Here is a 17,775-nt window from a genome sequence, read left to right as displayed (position 1 = left end):
TTTTTATATAGGAAGTTGACAATTTAATAGTGGGTAGCCATTTAAGTACATCGTGAAACTTCAAATGAGCTCTCATCATCTTGAGATCTAATCTCTAGTTATGTATTCTTCCTTCCCCAATGAAATTTAGTGACATTCATCCTTGAGATATTAATGGTTGTATAACATTCTTTAAATCATTAATATCAAAATTAAAATTCCATGATCACTATACATATTTTGCATCTCTATTCTAGTATATTCTACTTAATGACATATAAACACTAGGTCATCATTGTTTAGTCTTATCTTATGCTTAATCCACTTGCATAAGGAATGGTTGATCCTTGGTTATTTGTCCATCACTCTGTCATTATTGTTTTTGACTCTAAAAATATTTGCTTATCTCAACAATTTCCCATCTCAATATCACTTGATCTCTTTTATTATAGATTCAACCTTCTTACAATTTGGACTAGGGATTATTCCACCTCAATTTTGGCTTATTAACTAGTATCTTTAGTTTAGAATTTGAAACGCGTAGAACAACTTGTGCCATTATCCTCCACATCAAGGTTTTATATGCTTGGTGTGCTTAGCAATAACATCATTCAATAATAATTGCATAAACTTGATGAGTTTCTCCATATGAGGTTTTAATATATCATCATCCCACTCATGAGACAACAAGTGCAAATTAGTTAAATAAAACCTCTATATTTTTATTATCACATCTTTTATCAATGTGTACACAATCCTTCTCAAGGTCTCCTTCAATTTACACTTCAATTGTTACCTTTGACCATTTAAACCTTTAAACATTTTCCTAGTTATCACTTGTCATTCCCCACCAATTATGAGTGTTCACAACTTCTTATCTTGACACTCTTAAATTATACAGGTCATCACTATGACCCTTACAAATCATGTTGCTTAATCCACCCATCAATATCCTTAAGAGAACTCGTCGGTTTAGAGAAAGACCCCCCTTAGTATTGTGAAATAAATTTTCCTTAGACAGTATTACAGCTCCATAATTTCCCTCACACTTTAATGTTATACACCTTAAGAATTGTATGAGATTTAAGTAGCAATTCCAATCCTAAAATTTCATATTGTTGTTTTTCCATTAGCACCCTACCTGACTATCAATTTTGGACCTACCATGAAAATACTACCTGTATGCTAAGGCCTTTTCCCTTTTTTTTTGGCTTGTTAGATATTCCCAACTCTATTATATCTTCTTCATTCCCATCATACATGCATTCACTATCTTCATCATTATCCACTCAATTAATTTCATTGGTTGATTGATATTATTTCCTCCCTTATAGGCATCCTCTTTATAGTTGTCCTTGTCATGTTCTCATGTGGAAATATTGCAATTATCCCACATACATTTCCCTAGACTTATTCATTCACATGATATCTCAAGAGTGTTAAGTTACTTAATCATGATTATTACCTAATCTAATACTTTCTACCATGTCCTAGGATAAGCTATTTATTCTATGTTGATTTCTTACATTCACTTGTGCAACTTCCACTCGCTCACTCTAAGTGTCTATTTAATTCTCTATATTAATTTGGTCATAGTCACGTGGGCTATCATTAGTTATCATCATTAGAAATTGGCTATCATTAGTTATCATCATTAGAAATTTTGCAAGTTTCTTCTTTCCCTACCTCCTTAGATAACTTTATCCACTCTACGCTACAACATTGGGATCAATCTTAGAAACTTTATTTCTTATGACCATTACCTCTTATACTTCTTTTCCAAAATGCTAGTTGTCAGCACTATTATTTCAATGTTGCACCATTTTCCTTCCTCTCTTTAGGAAGAGATGTCCTTCAAACAAAGTCATAATAATCATCACCCCACAATGTCATCGTAAATAAGTTTGGAAAGTTTGTTATTGATTGGCCCTTATAAAACATCATCATGACTATCTCACTAAAATAAACAAAATCTTAAAACACTTCAACCTTCCAATATTTTCATTAAGTTTCCACAATGAAACACTCTAAAAGGTGTGCCTCTTAAGAAGTGCCAGCATAAGAGTTTTAGTGATAATGTGATTATTATAGTTATTTTAATACAATCTCTTTAAAATGCACATAGCTTACATTAATTCCTAAAACGATTAACTTGTCATAACACACACTAGAATCCCAAAATTATACTCCCACATCATAAAATAAGTAGAAAAATAAATTTTATTACTTCTATACATTCACCCATTTTTATTATGCATACACAATTATTCTAAATTTAACTACAATTATAAATGCAATTCTATTTTTTTTAACTATTAAAAATTCATATAATCAACAAACTCTACAATCAATCATTATTTGATTTCTAAATTTATTATTTTTTTAAATTAATATAAATAAAGATTACAAATTTTACTTTTCTCAAAACAAAATTTCTGTCATATCATATGTATAAAACCTTTAAAAACCTTTTTTTTAAAATCAGTTATATCTATATAATAGAAATATATATTTTGTTCTAATTTTAAATTCTCATGACAAAGAAAGAATATCATGTAATTTTGCTAGTCCATAAGAAACTAAAATATGTAATTTTTATTTGTAAATTTAAATATTTCATCAACCAAATTAGAATATTTAAGAAGAATTTTGAAATCTTAAAACGGTTCATATAATGCATATAACATAATTAAGATAATAGCTAATGAGTCATGCATCATCCTTGGAATCTAGGATATTCTTTTGGATTTCCAATATATTTCTAATTACTAATAATCATGCAAACTTCGAAGCATTTATGATATTGCATGTTTTCTTATAAGAAAAGAACCAATATTCCAAATTAAATAACACAATATTTAACTATTTTGAAGATTCAAAATATAATCACAGCTCCAGGTATGAATTACTCGTTACCGGGTATTCAAATATTATGTAATTGTATGAATTACTTATTACCAAGCCTTAATAGTGAACTTGCTATTGTTCACTATTAGCACCATCAATATCTATGCGTAGAAGGCCCATCACTAACTTTAGATTTTCGTTTTAAAACACTTGATTTCTATGGAATTTGCTCAGACCCAGCAAATGGGAGACAAGAAAGAAAACGATCAATGTTATTTTTTCAATAATTTATTTAACCACAAACACATCACAACCGGCAAACCAGAGGAGGAGAAAATGCGAAAATGATAACAATCGCTCATATTTACATCTCCAAAGCTGTAGCCACGTCATTCTATTTTCAAAATCTATCATATTACTTTTTAATCATAATTATAAATAAATTAATTATTGAGTTTCATTTTACAACCCAGTATGATGTGTAGTCATTTTATTTTTAAAACATATCATATTACTCTCCCATCATAATTATAAATAAACTAGTTATTGAGTGGAGAGCCTCATTCTAGGGTAGAGTATGATGTGTAATATGATGTGTAACGCTCTCTGTCAGTCATCAAAATTCAATCGAAAGTTTAATAGCCAAGATAAAAATAATCAAAAATCTAAAATAAATAAATAAATGAATAATTATACAAAACATCACCTGAAAAATTAAATCAGACAACCAATCGCTTAAATAAAAATCATTTGTATGAAAAACTAATTAATTGACTCAAGACCAATCACAATTAGTAGCCGCAAGATAAGAGAGCCAAAAACCGCGGCGATTTAACCAAAAGCCAGTCACTTAACTCGATACCCAAACAACAGCTGCAAGAGAATAGGATGCCATAAACAACCCGTGATTTTAACCCAAACCAACCACTTAATCCAATCCCACGCTTTCAAGCACACTCACGGAAATCGCACTCTTTCAAGCACACTCAAGTATTCCGTAAAGAAAACAATTTTAGAGCAAATTACATGGAAAATTAATTATTAGCATTCCATTAGGAATTAGGAAACAAACAATTTGCCATATGAATGTATACCAAAAACTTCTCAAATCTGGTAGATACAAACTCAATAAAAGCTAAGAGAATAAATTGCGAAATAGTAGCAAAGGCACACATGCCTTTTGATTCTTGTAATTTGTCAAGATTTGCATGCATGGATGGTAACATCAAAAAGAAACATAAGGACAATGAAACTCCCTATAGCATGGTAGCATAGCTTTATGATCTAGATAGCAACAACTATGGTACTACCAAAGAACAAAATATAGTATATACTGCAAATGATTATTAGATTGAAACTTATAATTATTAGTGGATAATAATATAAAAATTCAGGTTTAGTAAAGTTGAAACCTTGCTTTGATACTATATGTAACAACTTGGAATTAAAACATAAAACTATTTGCATCAAAACATGTTTTTAATAATAATTAAAAAAAATATTCAATTGATTAGCATATAATCTATGAGAACATGAGAAAAGAAGACTTACCTAGAAAGCAAAGATATATCTAGTGATTTCAAAGTTGTAGGCCCAACTATATAGAATTTTTCTACAGTTAGCCACCCCCGAGCCCTCAATCAACTACTACTGTTAGTGTGTCACAAACTTATAGTGATCGCACAATTTGAACCACTCACGGCATGCGAAAATGGCAAGTTTTTATTGCAAGGAACACAACTACTTGCTTCGAGACTATGCCTCTAGCCTATGTGTCTTTTAGCAAAGCACTATCAACTTGTGGAATAAGTTTTCAAATGACTTCAACACAATAGCCCTTCAATAGTTTCTTCGAGCACTTAGTTTATTTTCCAATTCACTTCATTTACTTCATTCACAGTCTTAATTTTCTTTCCCGTGAAAAGAAAATCATACTTCCATTCATGTTCAAAGAAAATGCATTTTACATATACACACTATTAATGTGCATTCACTATGATCTGCCCAAATCCATGAGTGACTAATGAAGAAAGGACACAAAATTTACATAACATGTATTTTTTTAAGAAAATTATTCAGAAGTCATAGCCTATATGCCCAACTAACTAGAAAAATAACTAAAAATAAATGAAAAAGGACAAATACAATACAAAGGAGAAGATCGAGAAATGTCGAGATCACAAGTCATTCCCTTCCTTTTCTGAATGTGTTTCCATTCCCTGCCTTTTGGATCCACTAGAACAATGGACATCTCATGATCAAAGCACTCAGCAAGGTGTTCTTTTCGTGAACCATAGATTTTAGATACATGAACATGCTTCGTTCCCACCATTCCATCCTCATAGTGTTCCAGTTTTTAAGGATAATCTGACACATGTGTTGTTGTTGGAACTGACCCATTCTGAAGGATTGTGGCATTTTCATCTTTAATCTGTATGCCTCCATTTTCTTTTTCTCTATTCTTCATTGTGACTTCTTCTTCATTTTCAGAACGATTGGGAGCTGCAAACTTCCACCCCTTTGGCTTGTGCACCATTTTCATTTTTTTATTCTTCTTAACGTGTGGACATGTATTTTGAAGATGTCTAGTTTCAAAACATGAACGACATTTGAATGTCGTATTCTCATAGTCAAGATATTGTGACCATTGAAATTTTTTATGTTTCAATATGATGTGATCTTGTAAACCTTTGCTAAGGTCTATCTCCACGCAGATTCTAGCAAAGGTAAAATTACATTTTTATGTTCTTTCCATATCCCTCTTTTAAAACTTGTCCAAAGTATTTCCAATACCTTTTACAGCCCGAGGGTGCGAAAGATGTAGAAGTATATTTGGGAGTCGCACCTAAACTGGTAGTGTTGTGACTACCATGTTTATTACATCAAATTCAAGGAACCATGGAGTTGTAAAGAGCCCTACTCTTTCCCAAAAGCATGGCCCTTAATTTAGTGTAAACTCTAAATCCTTATGTGTATCAAATTGTATAATAAAAACTCTTTAGAGCATAAATACATGTCACAATTGGGTATCTAGGATGAAAAGACCCATTGGTGTAAGGCTTCTTATTTGGGCCAAAAGCCATTTAATCTACATATAATAACTTTAGAAAGAAGAGCAGTAAAAGGAGTATTTACCGCGGGAAGGTTAACTTCCAAGGTCAAATCCTGCTCCATTTGATCAATAATATAAGCGCCTGTATCACTTTGAGGTTGCACAATTGGAGAAGAAGACACCGCCTCAAAACACCTTTGAATGTGGAAGATTTTACTTTTGTGTCCCCATGTCCTAAAGCTCTGGCACCTGATGAACCACCCATCAACCTTGCGTTCAAAATAATAGTTGAGTTCCTTTTAATGTTGTAGTCTTGAAGCTGAAAATAATCATAAAGAACCTTCCCTTTAAATTGTAGACTAAAATAGTTTGCAGGAATCCCTAATATTTTTCCAATACACTACTTTAAAAGAAATACATATTCAAAACTACTGGCCTAAATAGAGAAAGCCTTCCCACTTATATTCCTTGCAAAAATATAAAACTTTCCTTGCACCATTGTGACCTTAGGCACGTTTTTTTTTCAACCCCAAATTGTGGACTAGAGCACACACTGGGAGAAACTACCATTTTTTTACCAAGTTGGAATGCATAGGTAGCAAGATAACCCATGGAAACAATCAAAGTAGGAAGCCATCATTTTCTGTACAAAACAAAATAGTCACCACAAGCATCTAAACACCCCCAATAGTGTTATCATTAACCAATAAAAAATAGGAAATATAGTGCGTCGACCCATGTTCTGTCGTCCCAATCCACTGTGGCCTCCACGATTCTGATGGTTTATCTATACATTCTCTTAATGGTCATGCATATATTTTATGAATCCTATCATCATGTGTGGGCTAGCCCCAAGGAAGAAATGAGCTTGTATAGACCTTATCGCCATGATCCACAGTGTCCTTTGATACAAAGCAGGGGAGAAAAATATTGCTATCTGCCAGATCAGTGAATTAAAAGGTGAGTTTGGTATCTGTCATTCCTCGACTTTCGAGAACCTCACACCATGAGACCAAGTGAAAACTAGAGATTGACCAGGTGACGCCTCATCTAAAACCCTTGTTCATATGTGAAACCCTAGCCAACTCCATCTCCCAACTTTTCATTCACAGTCTTATTACTTACACAATCTTTGCAATATGAACAAATTCAATGTAACTAGCAATAATAAATTCAATCATACAACAACATGAACATGTAAAATGAAACAAAATTAAATGGGAGGGGAAACTCCTAGTAAATTCCCCTTTTCTTTATTTACTTCATCAAACTTCAATATATACAACAATTTACAACATCCAAGGTTGGGTTGAACCCCAAAGGTTCGTTGTCACAACACTTAGGCAAAAAGTTCAACAAGGATTCCAAACAACTTGGCTCATGTGATCCTTCCTTGGCTTGCACAACCAGCCAAAACCCAAATAAAATATATAACAATTTGTGTAGCCTTTTAGTCTGCACGATCAGCCAGAACCCAACCCAACAAAAATCTACAAAAACTAGTGCGACATGTGGTTCACATGACTAGAAACCGAGTAGAACACCTTCCCCCGTGGCTCGTTCAAGCAACACTTATCTCGTTTTCCTCTATGGTTCTTTGTTCTCCCTTCTTCCTTAGATATGGTTTTTTTACTCTTCACACTTCTTGTACTGTGATTTTGTTTCTTATCGAAGTGTGTGTTCACTCCCTAAATCGCTCACCCATATATAGTCGTCACATCCCACGAAGAGTTGCGACCTTCCAACCAAGTCAGCCCAAAAAACGTCACAACCAACCTCAAATCATTTTGATCGGCATGGGCCAACCTTCATTGTGTCAGCAGAACACCCATCGCACAAAATTCATCCAATGTTCACTTTCCTAACCTAACTCCTTAATCATTCGTCATGTGTCATGCATGCTAATTGAATTCCCTCAACATTCATCGTTCCCAGGTGAACTTGCCTTTGTGTGGGCGCCCAACCCATTATGTCTAGTACTTCGTAAGTCTCTACCATGGGTATGTTGTCACATGACACCCCTCATATGATGCCCATCATGCCAAACTTACCCATGTCATCTTATGGTGCCCTTCCCATCACAAGGCACCCAACTTAGTGGTCCCAAAGAAAAACCCCACCAATTTCGATTTTTCACCACTTCAAGTTAGCATGAGTTCATTTAGGCCATTTTGGGTCATGCCTTCATCATGTGCACTCAAGCCCAAGGGCCTAAAACAGTGGCTCTTTTGTCTCTCAACATTCTCCTTCAGAAAGAATGAATGTCTCTCACCTCCTTTTCATCCATTAAATAGAAAGGGGATTGGAAGGGGATCCTCATGCGCACAATCTGTGCTTGCATGTCAGCGTTGATTTTTGTCTTAATTTTCCTTAACTCAACATTTTTTCTTAATTTAACTTTTGGTTATTTCATTCATTTTTATATTTTTTGTTAATTTTACTTATTCTTAAATATTTTATAGTTTATTTTTATATATTTATTTTGAACTTCAGTTTATTATTTATTTACTATTATTATCTTTAATTCATTATTTATTATTTCATTTATTTCTATTATTATCTTTTCTTTATTATTTATTTAGTTATTTATTTATTTCTATATTATTATTATTATTATTCCGTGATTTATTAATATGGGGCATTACATTGTGCCTAACATTTTGTATATCTTGTGCAAACTCACGACCCACCCCCTGGAAGGCTCACATGTCAACGTAATTGAAATGGAGTCCTAGTTGAAACTCCAACAATAACTTCCTTAAGAAATATAGAGGTACATGTCTATTATTACAGGGAGGTTTTTCAAAAACCATAAACCACCTATCCATTGAATTATTTAGAAATGGTTTCGTACATGCACTAGTCCATACAAATGCATTTTTTGTTGATTGGTAAAGCTTGATGGTTGCCTCTTAAGTAAAAAAAAAATGAAAAAAAATCTTCTTTAGTAATGTTGAGGTCTTTGATTTGGTCTTTATTTAGACTAGATCTATAGTGTTCATATCTTTAGCCCTATAATTAGAAATATTGGTTAACTAGATTCGGGCATTGGAGATGAATGATACAATTGAATTGAATTACCTTGCAAGAGACAATTGTAATGACCCTATAGTGTTTTGGATATTTTGTATGAGTGACCTTAATGTAGCCAAAGATGCATTGATTTCATCATTTGGATTTCTTAGTTCTTGGTTTGGATTTGGTTGTTCTAAATTTTATTTTGGTCATGGGGGGTTTGAATTTTGATTAGGTTCCATGTTAACCTATTTCCTTGTAATTCAATATAGTGATTGTCTTTAGGGAATTAATTTGGGTGTCTTTTCCAATTTTAAACCATTGTTTCTAAAAGAACCATTATAATGCTTACTTGGACTCTAAAGATGAGTTATGGTGTTGATTTGACACTCTATATTTTTCAGGAATAAAAACAATTTCTCAATATGTCCTAAAGGAAACAGTCAATCTCAATATGGTAAAAATGGGGTCAATGGCGCATAAATACAAAATTTCAACATGAATGTGTGCATGCACATTCCTACAATGCCTGTGCATTCCTAAGAGTGCATGTGTATTCCTGGGCCATGTCAATTTGGCAACTTGGCTAGTGTCCCGGTTAGCAACTTAGGCTCTGCAAAGCTTGTATGCCTAGGAACATATGTGCATTCCTACAAACACACATGCATTCCTACGAGTGCATGTTCTTGATGGTCACATTTCTACTTTTGGGGTCACCATCTTATTGAGATTGCCCCAAATTAAGAAAAGGAGGAAACAAATGCAAGTAAATGGAGTAGGAAATAAATGCAAGCAAGCAAAGTAGGTAGAAATAAAATTTGCACACAAAGCCATCGAAGATTGGTATGTGATCTTCATAAATCCAAGTCATTGCAAGCCAATTCCAATCCGAATTATTTCTTTTTATCAAGTAGCATGAGTATTCATCACAATCGAAGCATTTAATTTTCAATCCTCATTACTAAAATGCAATTTTAATAAACCAACCTAGATCCACATTAACTCCAAATCTACCAAGCGTCGAGAGGGATCAGATCTCTTTTAACTCTAAAAGAGGTTTGCATCTCAAGAGATTTGGTCCCTCTCGACGCTTGGTAGAACCAGAGTTAAGATGAATTTACGCTGGTTTAATTATTAATTAAATATAATTATCTATTTTATGTTTTTCATTTTATTTTTAGTTTTAGTTTTATGTAACTTGACTAAGTCAAATCCCGGATGCAAGTGCACATGGTGGTCATGAGGCAGAGCACTTGTCTCATGCTCATGTTGCATGAAAAAATAGAGGGAATGGCAAGGTGACAACCATTCTTTGACCTCACCTCGTGCCACATGCAATGAGTCAAGGCATGAGCTCTTCATCGAGGACAGTGCATTTACCCCTAGTGTGTGACATGGCTTCAGGCTTAATTACCCACGACATTCCTTCTGACAAACTCCAAGTGTAGAGAGGATTTGTTTGCTAGTGATCTGGCATTATTAAGCATTATAGTCAACTCCTACAAGCCAGTTGGTATTTCACCACTCTTATTATGGTGCAAAAGAGAGCTCATTTCATACAGGGTGGCAGGGGACGAGGTTGTCAATTTCTCCCCCCTGGCATGCTTAGGGGGAGGAGGAATTTGATGAGGACATACCAATTCATATATGTATATTTGTGGTAGCCATGGAGGCCGAGGAGTGGTGAAAAACTAGCAATGCTCTTTGGGTTGTTAGGAACTTACTAGCCAAACATGTCAAGGACTAGGAGGAAATTAAAGACAATTTTTAAAGTTGGATGGCAGAGGTCAATTCCTTTCTTGGTCACACGCGATCGACGCTTCAGAACCTGGCTTAAGCGATGAGGATATCATTTCTTTGTCCTCCACCACCTCCAGCATCTTCGAACTCTAAAGTTGAGGGATCTTCCCACTAGGGACAAAGATCCTCTCCTTAGGGACACTTGAAAATTGCATGAAAAATGGTCGAAGGTGATGGCCAACCATAACCCTCGAGAACTAGTGGAACAACCATCAAACCTGACGAGTCAAAATAGAGGTGGGGGCACTTCAAAGGGTGACCCATCCAAGAAACTAGAGGAATCTTACACATGGGAGGCTAACATTGAATGGGAGCACCCTCCCTAGATTCTAGAAGGCTATGATGATCCATTCTTGTTCCTGGAGTTGTAGGAGCATGCCCAGAAGGAGAAAAGTCAACTCAGCAAGGTCCTAAGGGAGACAACTCATCCCAAATATGACTAGGACAAGGCCTCCCAAGCATGATAAATCTCAAGTATTTTTCTCTCTCATAGGTCCCCACTTGTTACTTTATTGCTCTAGATCATCTAATTTATGCTCTAGATCCTCACGTTTCCTATGATTTTTTGTACCACTGTCAACGCTAAAACTTAAAGTTTTGAGGGAGATCGTCTGGTTTCCCTTTCATGAGCAAATGGTCTCAACATGGATCAACTATCCATATTTTCTTTGGAACATAAAAAACTCCAATATTTCAAGTTTGTAATCTATGTACATTTCTGATAATATAAAAATTTCAACTTGCCTTAAAAAAAAATTGATCAAGCCAAAATGTTAATCAATACAACATCTCTACCATACTAGGTTCGGTGCAATAAGAGGTACATGCATGCATTAATTTTGTCATACTAGAAGTTTATTGTGCCAAGAATTCTGTCATACTAGAAGTTTATTGTGCCAAGAAGCGCGCTACATCCTACTATAGGGTAAATGTGTAGGTGTTAGAGGTTAGACATAAACATTTTTTAAATTCAATATTATTTATATTGTAATTTTATTTATATTAATAAAATTATGAACAATATTTAAGACAAAAGAAAATCATAATATACATATCACATTAAAATATATAACATATAAATAATAGTTATGATCCATTTTATCATATCAATTAAATAATGATCTCTAACTATATTTAAATTTAATTAATAAGTACATAAAAATTTAATACTTACTATATAAGAAGATTATTGACCGTGAATATTCATATTCCATCGTTTTATCATGGATGTTATTAACTTCTACATAGGATTTGTAACAATACCATGGGTCATATGACGATTTATCAATACCACATACCTCAAAACCATAACTCTTTTCAAAGTCAAAATATTCTATAAATATTTCATTTTAATTTAATTATATAACATTTTTTAATTTAAACATAATATTTAGAATAAACTTACAATATAACAGGGTTCTTAACCATGGATATTCACCCCCATTTTACTATTGATATTATTAACTTGTAAATAAACTTTGTTACAATATCATGGGCCAACACCATGGCTTATCAATATCGCTTGCCCAAAAACCATATCGCATTTCAAAATCAATATATTTTATAAATATTTTGTTTTATAATATTTTTTAATTAAATCTAAAAGGAAAAATGTATGGAGAAGATATTGTACCGGTCTAAATATTTGTAAACATTTACATGTGGGCTCAATTAAAAAATAATAAAAGGTTAAAAGAAATTGCTTGGAGTGTTCTCCGTACTAGGATTAATTTATGGATGTTATAATGTTTGTAAACATTTTGACTAGGTCAAAATAAAATATTAAATTAATAATTAATAATTATATTTATAATTATAACTATAATGATAATAATATTTCTAATTATATTTATACTTAGAATTATATTTATAATTATAATTATAATGATGATGATGATGAACATCCACTAAAACCAATGTAGTAACCTTAAGAAAGTAAGAGATTAATTGTGACTCTATAATATGGTATTTCTATGATCAAAGAGAAGGGAAAGAAACACACCTAGATCACTATAGTTTTGTTGACTTAACAAGTCAAGAAGATTGGTAACATGAATTTTTTTTGGAAATGAGAGTGCATGCAAGAGTAATAGCCGGACAATCCAAGATAAAATGTTTTTCATCTTCAACCCTTTTAGTATCACAAAGGTGGTAGATTATTTTGCCCCAGGGCGTTTTTGGGTGTTTTTGGAATAGACTAACGTCAGGTTTCACTTCAAATATCATGAGAATTAGTTCTTATCTTTGCAATGTTCATTTTGTTTTGATTAGCAAGAGTAAGGTTGATCACCATCTTATAATACCTTAGCTTCATTTTTACCTCTAGCTCCTTATCATCCCACAACCTATCCTTAAATTTGGAGGTAATAGTATTTTTAATATTATCTTTATTCTCCAAGATGATTTCCTTCTTTATCCCCCAATGATCCAACCAAGACTGGACATCCTTATGCGTCCATGCTTGAGTTGGAGGTGGGGATTTTGTCTAGAGTTAGCAACATTTTTGGGGAACCTCTTGTTTTCCATGTTATAAGTTTTTATTATACATCATATACCTAAATATAGCCATACTTTCAATGGGGGAAGGGCTAGCTTCAATCAAGAGGATATATATAATAGGGAATATTTCATCTTGAGGTTGTTGGTTATAAATTGTTTTTGGATGAGCTCAATCTTCCTCCATGATTCTTTAGATATACTGCAACCCCAAACCTCACAATGATATAAAATAATAGGGGTGACAAAAGTCTAAAAGAGGAACTTTTTTTTGCTCCAAATTCAAAGATCAATCAACTTACAATATTTTTTGGCTCCAAATTCAAAGATCAATCAACTTACTATTGTTATAAATCTCATAGTGCGGCATTTCAAGCTCCAATAACACTTTTCTCAATGTTATAATTTCATTTGAGCTAATGATGAATGTCAATACATAAATAATTTTATGAAGAAATGTGTTCCAAGCAGTTGTTATCTTAGATGAAATTATCATGGTTCATCCTTTTGGATTTAATTATCATGACTTTAGTATTGTTAGAATTATCCTCCTAGAAGAATGATATTATGAGCATAAAACCAGCCTAAATCCATATCAACTTCGGATCTACCAAGCATAAAGAGGGATCAAATCTCTTGAGATGCAAACCTCTTTTAGAATGAAAATATATTTTAATCCTCTCAGTGCTTGGTAGATCGATCTAAGTTGGTTATATAAAAAGTGGTAACATTCTCGTTTCTTTAAACTATCACCACAAGAAAATTTTGTGAACATTCTATTTTTTTAATTATTATGTTATATAAAAAATTAATTGATTATTTTTTTATAAAAAGAATAAAGTATTATAATAAAGTATAATATAATAGCAAAATTTTCCTTTGTTTTTAATAGAAAAAATATAAACTAATTTTTATTTCAAATTTGATAATTAATTTTATTTATTTAAGTTTTAAATTATGTGTCTATTTTGGAAAAGGCTTTTAATTTAACTATTAACCAGCATAGATCCATCTTAACTCTAGATCTAAGCCCTAAGAGAGATCAAATATCTCAAGATGCAAACATCTTTTTTGAGTGAAAAACTTAAGGAAATGTTTGCAACTAGAGGTTTGGTTTCTCTCATTGCTTGGTAGATACTTAGTTAAGATGAACCTATGTTGATTCTTAATAATGTTATCTATATTATATAAATTTCATAGTCTCTATCTATAAAGGTATTCTCATTGTGTTGTGGCAAAGATGTTGTAATGTAATGTCTTGTAAACATTTAAGTGAGTCAAAATAAAATAAAAGTAAAGTAAAAATAATCCCATGTTAAAATAAAAGTCTTGCCATATTATTTTTATTTTTATTATTTTTTGTTGGGTAATTAAAGTAAACTTGACTTGATTATCAATACTTTTTGAGTTCCTGTTTATCAGAACCATGGTATTCATGTGGAAGATATCCTATTTAAAGGGGGAATTAAACCACACTAGGTCCATCTTAACTCTAGATCTACCAAGTGCCAAGAGGGATTAAATCTCTTTGTATCTCAAGAGATTTGATCCGTCTCGGCCCTTGGTAGATAGAAGTTAAGATGGATCTAGGATTGCTTTTAATTGTTTGTTGAGGCAATCTGAAGTTAAGATGGATCTAGGATTGTTTTTAATTGTTTGGAGAGGCACTCTCCATCCCAGTATGGTAGAGATGATCATATAACATTTTAATTTAGTCGATATAAAATAAAATAAAAATCATAAAATTGATAATTATAATTAATAATTAAATCAACCTAGATCCATGTTAACTTCGCATCTACCAAATGGCAGATCAAATCTACCAAATGGCAGATCAAATCTCTTGATACGCAATTAGAGTGAAAAGAGATTTGATCCCTATGGGGGCTTGGTAGATCCAAAGTTAAAGATAGATCTAGATTGGTTTTATTGAAACTTTCATTTAATCTCTATGTAATTTCCAACCAATATTTTTAGTAGTAGTGAGGATAGAGGGTTTAGATATATCTCAAAAGTAATTCTAACCTTTTTATTTTAGATTTACTTAAGAAAATGTTATAAAACTGAATTAAAATAAAATATCTATCAAAAATTTTGATTGTGAAATGAGTTATGGTTTCTGGGCATGTGGTATTGATAAGTCATGGTATTGTAACAAAGCATATTTACAAGTTAGTAATCTCCATGATAAAGTGTGGGTGAATATTTATGGTTAAAAACATTGTTATATTATAAGTTTATTGTAAATATTAATTTTTATGTGCTTATTAGTCCTTGCCAAGGAAAGACTTTAGCGATTGATTTGTTTGTTGACCACTGTTAGTTTAACATTGATCAATTGAACTTGTAATTTTGACTGCATTTATGGATTCAACACCGTGAAAAACATTGTAGCACTCATATTGTGGAGAGTTTACAAGTCAAACTTGTAATTCCAAGAAATCCCTATTGGATTTTAGACAAATTAAATCAGAAAATATGCCATAAAACCCTCCAAAACTAGATTGTGGGAAGTAAATGATGGTAAACATGTTATTTACCTCAATATGAGTTATTTTCAAGAATTTTATTTTTGGATAGTTTTCCCCCAAAGCTTAAGAATAAAAAATCACTATACAAATATCCAAAATCCATGTATGAATATTGCAACAATACCCATAAAATATGTGAGGCAATTATCCACATAGAATTATATTGTGAAAAGACTACAAAAAGACTTTGCTATGGTACAATTAAATGTTTGAAAAATATGTATTTTAATAATATTGAAAAATAAAATATTTATTTTTCAAAATTAAGCATTATTGCTTTCCAAGTATGGAAGAGATGTTGTCTTGCCTTGTTATGTTATGTAAATATTTTGATGAATAAATTAATAAAAATAAAAATAAATAAACTAAAATTAAAAAAAACAAACAAACAAACAAACAAATAAACAAAACAAAAAAAACGAAAATTTTAAAAATTAAACTATAATTAAAAAATATAATTATAATTAATAATTAAACTAACTTATATCCATCTTAACTCCCTATCTACCAAATATTTTGAGTTGTAAACTCTGCACTATTTTAGTGCTTCAAGGGTGATGAATCCATATATGTAGTCAAAACCCCCATTATAAACAACAAAAAACAAGATTTGGCAAAAGAAAATTGCTTGATTCCTACAAAAAAAACTCCAGAACTTAGCATGCTTAGACAATGCTAATTTAAGCTAGTATTTGCATAAAAAATTATAGGAATAAGATGTAAATAAATATGCATACCAAGAGTTACTTCCCACTATTGCTTATGTTTTCCTCAACATTTATGTAGGATCAAAATTGCAAATGTGTAGACTTACCATTCGTTAATCCCCACCAAGTGCAAGTCCTTGTTCCTGAGCAAACATTTAATTTGTTGATTTCACATCCCAATTTATTAATTCATGCCCAAGCATGACTATAAAAGGATTCAAATTTCCTATTGACCACTATTAATTTATCTTTGATCAATGTAGATTATAATTTTTGATGTAATTTTTTGGAATCAAAATTTCTAACTTAAAAATTGGTATGCAATCATTATATCAATTTATATAATAAAACGGATCTTAAGATATAGCTATTATTTGAATGTTATATATATTTTGCATTTCTTTATCTATAAAATATTATCATTTTCATTTATATGATTATTAATTAATTTTTTAAAGTTTCTGATTCTTTGGTTATGGATATGAATCATTATCATTAAAATTAATTTTAATATGATAGGCATATTATGATTTTACAAATTGATTTTTATTGTTTTTTCTACTTTTAAATTTTCCTTCCTTTTTTTTTAATTGAGCCAATATTTAAATGTTTACAATCATTTAGGGGCACTACAACATTTCCCTCTTAGTTAACTCTAGATTACTTTTAACTTTTTATTATTTTTTAATTGAGTGGCTATTTAAATGTTTGCACTCTTTGCCGATATTACAACATCTCTCATCTCCCCCATATTGAATAGTAAAGCACTTCTCAATGCAGTAGTCATTAAGTGGATTAAATGGATGATAAAGATTTATCCTCCACAAAATATTCTAGAATATTTAAAAAAGCACAAATTCTATTATAAAACTATTCACCGCAGAGTTTTGTGTACTTTACCCTCTTAAGTGACATCTCTCAACCTTTGGTGATAGGGAATTCACCAAATTTAATTGACTTATATATGGTTTGTCCATCAACCAAGGAGCGAGATGAGGAGGTTGGTTAATATAAACGAGAATATGTTGCTACCATTGCATATTGCAATCATGGAGATCGAGATGAAAAAGATTGAGGTTCACGTCCTGGTCTTGTCACACCCTCGAATCGGCCATACAAAGCTAATGCTGCAATTCTCTAAAAACATTGCCTCCAAAGGATTGTTGGTCACTTTCATTACTTTCAGCTACAATCATCACAAGATCATACAAGGAGCATCAACATGCTAATTATTTGGATTCATCATATATCCATTTCGGAGTGCCATACAAAATTGCAGACATAATAGAACTTGGATAAATGAAAAGAAAATTGTGTTATTATCTTCAGTTTCAGCTTGATCATATTT

The 17,775-nt window shown here is 31.9% G+C and overlaps 1 pseudogene; it reads right to left on the bottom strand.

The window, feature by feature from the left end:
* LOC149221146 (CO(2)-response secreted protease-like) overlaps positions 1–5,362 on the bottom strand; it is a 23,663-nt pseudogene extending 18,301 nt beyond the window's left edge.
* Between the last annotated feature and the right edge of the window lie 12,413 nt (positions 5,363–17,775).

Source organism: Pinus tabuliformis, chromosome Q (assembly GCF_031772625.1).
Source record: "Pinus tabuliformis cultivar Carrire ecotype Pingquan chromosome Q, CPIR1, whole genome shotgun sequence".
Classification (NCBI taxonomy): Eukaryota; Viridiplantae; Streptophyta; class Pinopsida; order Pinales; family Pinaceae; genus Pinus; species Pinus tabuliformis.
The sequence above is the reverse complement of the archived record's forward strand: the minus strand, read 5'-3'. Positions and strand labels throughout refer to the sequence as shown.